This window comes from Rhea pennata, chromosome 11 (genome assembly GCF_028389875.1).
Source record: "Rhea pennata isolate bPtePen1 chromosome 11, bPtePen1.pri, whole genome shotgun sequence".
NCBI lineage: Eukaryota > Metazoa > Chordata > Aves > Rheiformes > Rheidae > Rhea > Rhea pennata.
Window position 1 is genome coordinate 8,504,163 of NC_084673.1, and position 10,434 is coordinate 8,514,596.

Consider the following 10,434-nt stretch of genomic DNA (forward strand, 5'->3'; position numbering starts at 1 on the left):
TGCCTAAAGCAGAAGTATGGTTTCTTTTAAGCATAAGATCATGTTTGAAAGACTGTGAACAGCTATTTAGTTAATATGAATAACAGAATATAACTGAGGCATCACAGAAGACCTAAATTGTCAGTAGACCACAGATTGCCCTCAGCACTTTTGAGATTCAATGTTGAATGTAATTTGGCCTACTCGACAGTGAGGAAACACAGTACCACTTAGTAATGCTCGTAGTTCTTTCTAACTGTGACAGGTTTTGTCCTGTGTTAGGCTAATACAAATGCTCCCTGTATGATTGGGGAGGGCAATTTGCAATAGAAACAGAGTTTGGTGGAGCTGTCATCAGATTCATGTTGGTTGCAGACTAAGACAAATGCCTATGCTTCTTGCTACCTTACTTTTTAGTGTACTAATGCTGTCACAGGATTGGGGACTTTTGGTAATAGTGCTGATTTGCCCACCTTGCCTTGTGGAAAATTCCATTTGACATGGTCACAGCTGGCAGCAGGGTCTAGCAAAGTGCAATGTGGCCTGTTGCAGACCAAGCCTATACTAAACATGCAGCCAAAATATAAAAAATGGGAAAAATGATTGAATTTATTTTCTTATCTTCAGATAGGTTTTTGTTTAATTAAAAACAGCAGTGTTCATTATTTATAGCATTTATAGGGCTTAATAGCTATATGTGATAGTATTTTTATGGAATGAGTTTCCTTATACATTTGAGGAATAAGGGGGCTATGTTCTTCTACCAATTTATCTACATTTCACATTCATATTGAATAGGACTCCAGAGAGAAATGTCTATGCTTTTTGTTAATCTGGACAGGCAGTTATAAAACATTGTTGTAATTAAATTTCTCTTTTCATTTGAATAGTTGAATTAAACAAATATTTTCCTTTGGAGAAAAGTAACAATTTGATGTTAATTGCTTCTGTCTCTTTTCTCAGCATTGTCAAATATCCTATTGTAAAAACTACTTAGTATTTCCAGTAGAATGCTATATATTGCATAACTTACTTCTTTTGCTAGTTATTTCATCTGACGGTTAAACGGTAATTGGAATGAAAGGAATAAAGAAGTGCTTGTGGGTTGGGAACCACTCAAGGGATTGAGAAACTAAAGCAGAACAATGATTTAACATTTTTTTCTTTTGTTCGGCTTTTTCTTTTCATATGCGAATTACATACGAGTAAGAGAGATTATAGGGAAGAAAATAAAGAGAAAACGCAGAACTCATTTAGATCAGACTCCTTGTGCCTAATAAGCAAACAGAAAACCTACAAAATGTCTAATCCTTAGAGTTTGTTCTTACACTTCTTAGATGTTGTAGAATTTGCAAGATCATTCTGGGAAAGGACATTAACCTATTAAGAAAATAGAGAAACAAAGCTTCAGCATCATACCAAGAGATATGTGGCTTCCAGTTACAGTGGAAGGGGCAATCAATCGAACTAGGCAGGAAAGGAAAGAAAGAGCATCCGCAGCAGAGATTTCCTGGAATGAAAAATGTGCCTGGATTGATACTTTATTGAATTTTGCTACCGTAGGACAGATTAAAGGACAAATCAACTTTCAGGCATCCATCCTAAATATAAAAGATATCTGCATGTGAAAAATGTCTAAATGCATGTTCATTTTCAAATACACAGTATCTGGAGAACTTTTGGTGCTATGTAAAAAGCAGTAGAGGTGATGGCTTAAAATTCCATATATCCTTTTTTAAAAGATACAGTTGTGTAGTTGACAGGAAGGTTTCATTTGTCCTGACTGTTGGGTTTTGAGACAAAGGAGCTGTGCTCAGAGGAGAAACTAGTTCTTTCCTTGAAACAACCAACCATACTCAGCGTGAAGAACTGTATGGAGTATGGAATATATTGGTAAGGACACAAAGCGTAAATAGGAAGCATGCTTCTTAAATACAAACTGGAAAGCCCTGTGAGGAACAGGACAGTTCCACCTCAAGGCTCTGGGAATCTTGGATTATGTAGAGCTAGTGAGCAAGGAGATACAAACCTATTAATTAAACAAACATTTTAGGGGAGACATGCTTAGCTGTACATATGACTGTCTTTGAAAAGGAGATGGAATTACTAATGCCATTAATCTATTTGATCTTTCAGCATGAGGTATGGGTCTGACAGCTTCACCAATTTTTTGAGGTGCGAAGTGAGATTTTTCCCTACAGTTTGTATCACAACTTGAGTCTGTCCTCCCTGCTGAATACATGGTAGTTTGTTATGAGTAGGCCAAACTAGCTGTCTAGCTGCTTTGAAGAGTAGTTGAATTACTCATTTACTGGTTTATCCCTTTTTTTTTTTTTTTTTTTTTTTTTTTCTTGTTAGCCACATTTTTCATTTCCAAACAAAACATTTTCAGATACAGGTAATTTTACGTAAAAAAATAAACAAATGTAGGTAAAATTCAAGTACGAGGTTGTTTCAAGATGGTAAAATATAAATGTAACACTGTGTTTACACAAAATCTATTTTCTCTTTATTTCAGTGTTCTTTTGGATAAAATAAAACAAGTCAACAACTCCATTTATATAAAAAACTGCCTTTGCTTGAAAAATGGCCCACGCTGGTGATTCTCAGTGGCATTATGACCAATTTTCTGGCATAATCCCTCCAAAGTGTCGACTTACATCCTACCAAATGACTGCACTAATTCACAACAGTGTAAGTGAGGATCAAACTGCTGTCCAGAATATGATATTGGAGTTTTTTAAATGTAATAGTATTCACAAAATATTGTGGAGGCCACAGTTTGATATGGAAATGCATAGCTGATAGACTGGGATTCTGTTTTTCTTCTTTGATATGGAAGGTTGCTTTTAGTTTAAATGTTAGTATTTATTCACTCAGAAACAAATTCTGACGTGCAAGTGTCTAACAGTCATTTTTGGTTCCTTGATATTGAAGGAGAAATGCCTCAGACTGGGGTATCACATGAAAATCTCCAAACAATTCATGACATATCTTTTTCTCCTAGAACAGAGAAAAACTGGAGATGATTAGAGTATTTCTTTTCTCTCTTCATTTAAAAATATGCATGTTCGAATACATTTAAGGATTTAAATTAAGTACCTTTAGACTTTAAATGGAAATTTTACTGTTATTTTCCTTCCATATTCTCCTTCTGATAAGAAGCATTATACATATTTAAACATACGTTTTAGTAAGAGAAAAAAAAATTATCGCTACTTCTGCCACTTCAAAGCTGTAAGTCCATTAGGTCTTTAAAACCTTCTATTTGTTTTTCTGTCTTCTAGTTTTCAGCTAACGTAACTAAATACCCAACAGATGCAAAATCACACCTTAAGGTAAACACATGATGGATACAGAGCTAAAAACACTAGCGCCAGAAACATAACCCTCTCTGTTCAGTTTTCACTTGCTCATGCAGTATATTCCTGTCGTTCTTATTGCCTGCTCATACTTTGTCTCAGCTTTATTTCTTTACCAAAGGTTTTCTTTTCCTTCAAAGCTTTACAGTGCCCTATTCATTTTTTACAACATTTTATTGTATAGACTGCTGTCCCTCTTAAAAATAAACACTGAAGTCTAAAAATATTGGTTGGCAATTAAAGAATTAAAGGTGTGGTTTACAATTTCCTTTTAAGTCTTTATCCCAGTATGTCTGAAAGCTTTTTTGTACTACAGCCAAATTTGGAAGAGCTCAGTGGCCCACTCAAAGAAACAAGTAAAAAATTTGAAAATAGGTAAACGCTGAATAGATTACAGTAGATCAGACTAGTTTGACCTGGAACAATTATACAGATAATTGCATGGGCACAACTTCCTAACGTCAGGATAAAAACCAAACTTTGTCAGAACTTCATTCTGAAGCAGGAGGAGGGATGAGGATCAGATTCATATAAGGTGGGATGTAAAGTCCTATGCCCTTAGAAATTAATAGTTTATACTTTTCCAATGCTTTAACCTTAAAATTGCTGTTATTGTTATTTTGAACCATATTTCTCTGTAGAAATATAGGTTAGAGTGATCTTTACAGAATTTGCCATACCTTCATACCTGTGCTATGGCACAGGATCAGATCATTAGATAGTAGCAGCTGGTGCTGAGGCCTCTACCGCAACAAAAAGTGCCGTTTGGGGTTTCACTCTGTTTCCTTGGCACAACAGCCACATCGTGTGTGGCTCAGAGCTGTGACAAACCACTTTCTGATCCAGATCCTTTTGCTCCCAACAGGGTATGGAGCACATTCCACGGACCCCTGAACTGGAATTTAGTTCCCTTTGGATGGCGCAGTTTGCATGCATCATAGACTCTCTAATCTGAACTTATACATGGTAAGTCAGAACAATCAAGCAGGTTGTTTTAAAACTTCACTACTACTCCAAACTGAAATGTTAATATAGACACAGAAGTATCTTGTTGGATATTTTGTCTCAATGAGTATAGACAAGAAGACTGAATTTTATGGGATCCAGTATCCTCTTTCACTCCCAGCAAATTTTGAAGACTATATGAAAGCTACTTCCCTTTGTTTTGTGAGAGAAGCTCATTTGGTTTCATGTTCTTCTTTAGAAGAGGCTAAGCTTTTTGTTTTATAATTTTTTCTAATAAGTTGAGACAAGAAAAAGGGAAGTTTATACCCTAGCTGTTCTCAGAACTCTGTGTTAAGTTTTTAACAACAGTAATCTGGTGAATAAATGCAATTTCTTTAAAGTACATTTTCATTTAAACACCTTTTATTATTTTGTTAAATCATAATTTATTACAGAGCATCTTATTGTTTATTTATCCTCTATCCATCTAGTGGACATGGATGGCTTTCCAAGGAGGCTGTAGAAACAGTTTGTTTGTGAAATAAGTTCTTTTCTACCTTGGTATGACACAGTACAGTTGGACTGTGCTCCTGTTTTTACCTTTTATAACTAATTTATCAAAAAGTAAAGAAAAAAAAATGGAAAACTGGAAGATTTCCTATTCTAGAAGTAACTATAGTGCCTAACAGAACTGGTGAACTTTGTATAACTGGTTATGAATATGCTGGATAAGGAATGATGGAAACATTCAGTCTGTTGTAACTCTAACATTTAAACATAGGATTATATTAAAATATGCTTCATTTTGTGGTAGGACTGTTGTAGTCATGAAGGTGGAGTTGAAATACTGCTTTTTTTATAGGTTTGGGTTTTTGCTACATAAATTTATTGAGCAGCTTTATCTGTTCATTTAAGGATAGCTTGGGGCTGCCATATCTGGAGGCAAGAGGAAGAACTGGGATTCAGAATTGATCAGGCAAGAAGCAAGATAGGAGGAGGAGTCATTGATAGAAACAAAAATTAGATAGGGCAGTGCTTCACACAGGAGCTGAAAGCAAAACTATCACGCTGGATACTGAGTGTTTGGCCTGAGGGCCCTTGCATATTATGAGGCTTCCCCTGCAGGAGACCATTTGACTGGTTCTCGGAGGAGCACAATTATATGCTGATCACTGCACATTATTCAGGGCAATAATATATGTAACCTACCAATGATAAGGCATTATATGATTACAACAAGAGGAAGTCCTTGCATTTGAAAGAGAAATCTTGTTTAAAAAATAAATACTTAAGCAGTTGTGCAAACTTCAAAAGTAGGATAATAGTCTTGAAGGGTATGTGATTCTTGTCTATGTCAAGAGTAGGTAATGAACGAAGAACAGCAAACACAAGCTGCACAGGAGTTTGTGTCAGGAGTCAACATAGGTGAAAATACAGGTATCTTTGGGTCAACTTGCTTTATTTTTTTAAATACACTTACGGGTAGATCTCACCTATTGCTATCTAAGTTAATAAGAGCAGAGAACAGTAGTTGGAATGTAATCTTACCCAATTATTCAAAGGAGTAACTAAACTAACATAAAATTTGAAAACTTAGAGTTTTATATTTAAGGTGCCTGAGGATGACCAGCAAGGGGTGGGGGCTTCTCAGCTCATTGCAAGGCATATGATCACCGGCCCAGAGTGTGCATATTGTGTGTGCACTAACAGAAGAGGTTTGTTCTCTGGAGGAGAGAGTGGCTCAGCTGAAACAGCTTGGCAATGAGAAATTCTTAATAAGTATATTGCAGATCAGTCCCACCTCCACCGTGGAAAGCCCTATATGGTGTAGGGTGAGGAATGAGAGCTGTAATGTATTTGGTGAGACCCAACTTCCAGCTGTTGTCAATGCATCCCTTGGCAGCAAGGATGCAGAGAATGTAGCCTTTAACCTCCCTAACACAGCTGTGGGTGCCAGGGGACCATCAGGGACTGTAGGAAGTGTCCCAGCTTGCGCATTTTCCATAAGCAGCATTGCCTATTGCCTCTACTGGAGGTGGAGCACCAGGTTAGATGAAGCCCTGGAGGATGTTTTTTATGTTCTTACATTTCAGGTTCTACCTCTGACTTATCTTAGGATCTTGGGCTAAATAGTTGGCTGTTAATATATGGTTTTCATTAAAATGTAATTAATGCATGTATGAAGAATTTGTATCTGACTTTAAACAGTCCTCACATGAGTCAAATATAGGTCCTCATGAAATAGGTCTCTCCAAGACAGAGATGACAGTTCCCTTTCACCATCCATAATATTTTATTTTCAGTTGTCTGACTTCAGTTGGTGGCTGCCTGGTTTTCAGGGTTCCCAAGAACTGTCTTTGTGCCCTCATTAGCATTACAAGATTGGGAAGGAAATTTGGGTATAGATTCTGCAATCAATGATTAAATTAACAATGTGAGAATGGGCCGAAATTGAAGAACCGGAGTAGTTATTGAAAACTAATAGTTCTGTCAGGCATGTGTACAAGTGTGCTGAAACTGAATTCTGACTTTATGGCTGAAGTTCCTTTGAGATAAAAGTCTTTCAATCCTCTGTTTAAAAAAAATGGCCTACCAAAGGTTTTAAATGATTATTGTGAAGTCTTGCAGATGCTCCATATGTCACTTTCTCTAAAATTATCATCTATTATCTCACTCAAGTGGAATAATAATGCATTGAAAAAACTAAATTTATCCCAGGTGCCCTAGCAGGTTGATTCTTCATTATGTGTTAATCATTAATGGCAATTTTCCATGGAGCATCTGCCAGTTCTAGTGCACATAGCTTCCAGAAATAATGATACTGTAATTTTAAGCATGGACACTAACTAAAGATAAAGAATGCAGTTTTTAAATCAATAATGACTTAAAGGTGTGTGTGTAAACTAGCTGGTCATAGGTATTATTTCAGGCAACAGCACAAAATATTTTGCCTTATAGACCTTAATTCAGAGATGATTTTTGTAGTTTTCTGACTTACTGGAATCCATTTACTTCTAAAGTGCTGAGTCTTAACTATACTAAAGGTAAGGCAATAACAATTATTGACTCAGATATTCTACCAGTATAACTATAGCTATATGTGTGTGTGTGTGTGTGTGCACGCATGCATGTACACATACCACACGCATATATACACGCACTAGTAATGCTGCAAAAATACTATACTAGGACTTAGTCCAATAGGTGTTGGGGAATTTGGCTATGCCATTTTGCTACTTATTTGGAGTGATCTATATCTGTGTTACAGTTCTTGTTTCAAGATAAAATATTGAAAAATTATTAAAATAGTTTAAAAATAAAAGTAATCTTTAGGTTTTCTGAGCTGTGCTATTTAGTGCCATCTGTACTGTAGATTTGAATGAATTTGTTTAAGGTGACCTCATGTATATCTTGGCTTTGTTCCATGAATTTAAATAGGCAATCACAATATATTTTACAAATGCATAAATAAACCAGATAATTATTCTTAAGTTGTCAAAACAATTATAATTTACATTATCTGGTTTATTGTTCTTCAGAGTCCCTTTGGGATTTACCTTTGAGCTACATATAAATGGTGAGCTCTAGAAGCCTTTTGTGCTGTTGCTGTGCCTTAACTGCATCTGCTGTTTTTGTGCAAAGACTTCAGTGTGCAAGGTGGGAGGAAGCAGTGATACAGTCTGTCTTGATCCCTGCTCTGTATAGTTATCTGAACAAGATCACAGCAGGTCATGGCATAGTCTTTGTGAGTGTCTCAGTATGCCCATAGCAGGCAAGATCATGCTGCAAGGGTAGTATGCATCTGAGTATTCTTTTCGTAGAGGAAAAGGTATACTCCAGAATATATGAACAAAAAATACATATCTTTTGTTATATTATTAGCATATGCTCTATCTCTACTAAACAGTAACCTCAACAAATAGATTTACCATGCGTATTAAAGTGCTTTTTTTGAAATGATGTTGAGCCAAAGGTGCAGCTTCTGGAAGTAAGGAACAGAGGGTTTAGGATGTAGCACACAATGGTGTGCTAAATATTTTCCAAAGACATGGTAACTAGCGCATTTTTTTCCTTGTTGTCTTCAGTCTAAATAAACAGATCAGAAAGGAGATACAAAGTAACATTTCATCTCTTCCAGATAGAAGAATGAGCAACTGAGCCTGGGCTGTAGCCAGTAATTCAAGGTCACCCGTCAATAGCCTTATTCTGTGCCTCTCTTTGATCCTTCTCTTTTTTTTCTTGACTTGTGGATGCTGGATCAGTGAACAGATAAGGGTAAGGGTTATCTCATTAGAAAACCGGTTAAACTTACAGCACAGAGCTAGTACCTGATAGGAATTCAGGGAAGCAGGAATGAACAATAATGGGCAGCAGGCGCTTTGTCCACATCTGTTGACCTAGGAGCAGTTTGTGTAACCATGAGCATTGACTGGATAATAGTCAGCTGCTAGTATGTGAGGAACTGAACAGTCATCCTCTGACCATCCATCCACTCTTTGATGTCCGAGACAAAATGCTCGCCCCATCTCTCAAGAATGTCTGATTTGTCCTTCCATATGTTTTTGAAGTGCAAACACAATACATTGATGGCAAACCCTGGGGTATGTAGAAGAATTTATTTTTTTTTTGTAAGTATTTGTACAAGAAGGTGATTACAGGGATAGTGTAGTGGTTATCACATCTGCTTTACATGTGGAAGGTCCTGGGTTCAAGCCCCAGTGGAACCAGCACCAGGAAATCTTTGGGAGGTTTGGCTAGATGATCTCCAGAGGTCCCTTCCAACCTTACTGATTCTGTGATAAGTAGAAATGTGAAGCTACAGTTTTCTATTCTCAACAAAAGCTGTCTAAGCCAGCTGTAAACTGCTTCTTCCATAATGCATGTTATAATAAATATGCCATGCACACATATGAGTGGAGAATTAATAAAGAATTTTGACTTTTCAACATATTCTGTTCTAAAAAAAGAAGTCAGCTGCAATATGATTTAATATTAAAAAAGTCAAGCTACATTTTACTTCAGATTTCCAAAAATGGCTTGGAAGGTTTTTAATATGGAATGTGATCTTATGACCGGGTCTTCTGTGTGATTGTGCTTTTGGATTTGTATTTTAGTAAGCTTTATCAGGAAAAATGTTGGAAAGTCAACTTGGTTGGTCAGGACAAAATGTTGAATAAATGCAAGGATAAATAGGAAGAGGATGTAACGGTAAGAATTATGCTTATGGATATTGTGGTTGTGGGGAATTGCTTTTTCTTGTCGGTAGTCCAATTAGTTGTTTTGGAAGGGAGATTCTGAAATGTAGCATTACTTTTATTCATCAGTTAAACTGCTTACTTGCTATAAAATTATGGGATATTGCAGCAAACCTTTGCTGTCAAATGCCGGTTCAGAATTTAATACCTCATAGGACTCAAGAGCTTCAGGTAGTCCCGCATATAATGTGAAACAAACACTCTTTGATACTTTGATAGTTTTCTGTAATTTTGCATGTGTATTTACTTACATCTCTAAGCAGATGAGAAATTTAAGAATACCATAGCAATGTCTTAGGTCCACCATTAAACCCACAAAGTCTGGTAATAGGAAGGGCTGATCTGATAGCGATAGTGATTGGTTGGGCTCTGAGCTTGCTTTTGAAGCAAAATTTGAGCTTGTGACATTTCCACATGTTATAAATACAGAGATGCACTCCACAGATGCAAATTGGTTAACAGCATTGTTGAAGTACTACACAGATATTTAAAGAATATTTAGATATATTCATTTTCTGAGTAGAAAGTATTCATATAGCACGAAGATTAGGATTTCTGAGAGATCAACCAGTTGCTTACACAGTTAAAATAAAATGTTGACAAGCCTCCAAGTCAGTGTATTTGTCTGTAAACTGGAAACTCAATTAAATTAAAAATATCAATGTGGGAGGAACTAGCTCTTTAAAATCCAAATATTGCCATCACAGTTACTACAAACGTGCATGGTGCAAAAGGAAAGTGGAGTACAGCCTCCTCTAGAGCACCAATGCTGCTGTGCTCTGGGGGCAGCTCTGCAGTCATAAGATTTGTGCACGGACACCGAGGGTGTCAACCAATTGTGAATAGTCAGGTTGCTTTTCTTAGCTTTTCTGAGCACTGAGTTGCGACTTTTT

The 10,434-nt window shown here is 36.5% G+C and overlaps 1 non-coding gene across 1 annotated transcript; it reads left to right on the forward strand.

The window, feature by feature from the left end:
• The first annotated feature begins 8,943 nt into the window (after positions 1-8,943).
• Positions 8,944-9,013, forward strand: TRNAV-UAC (transfer RNA valine (anticodon UAC)). The gene has a single exon. It is a non-coding gene; the product is annotated as a tRNA-Val (tRNA).
• The last annotated feature ends 1,421 nt before the right edge of the window (positions 9,014-10,434 follow it).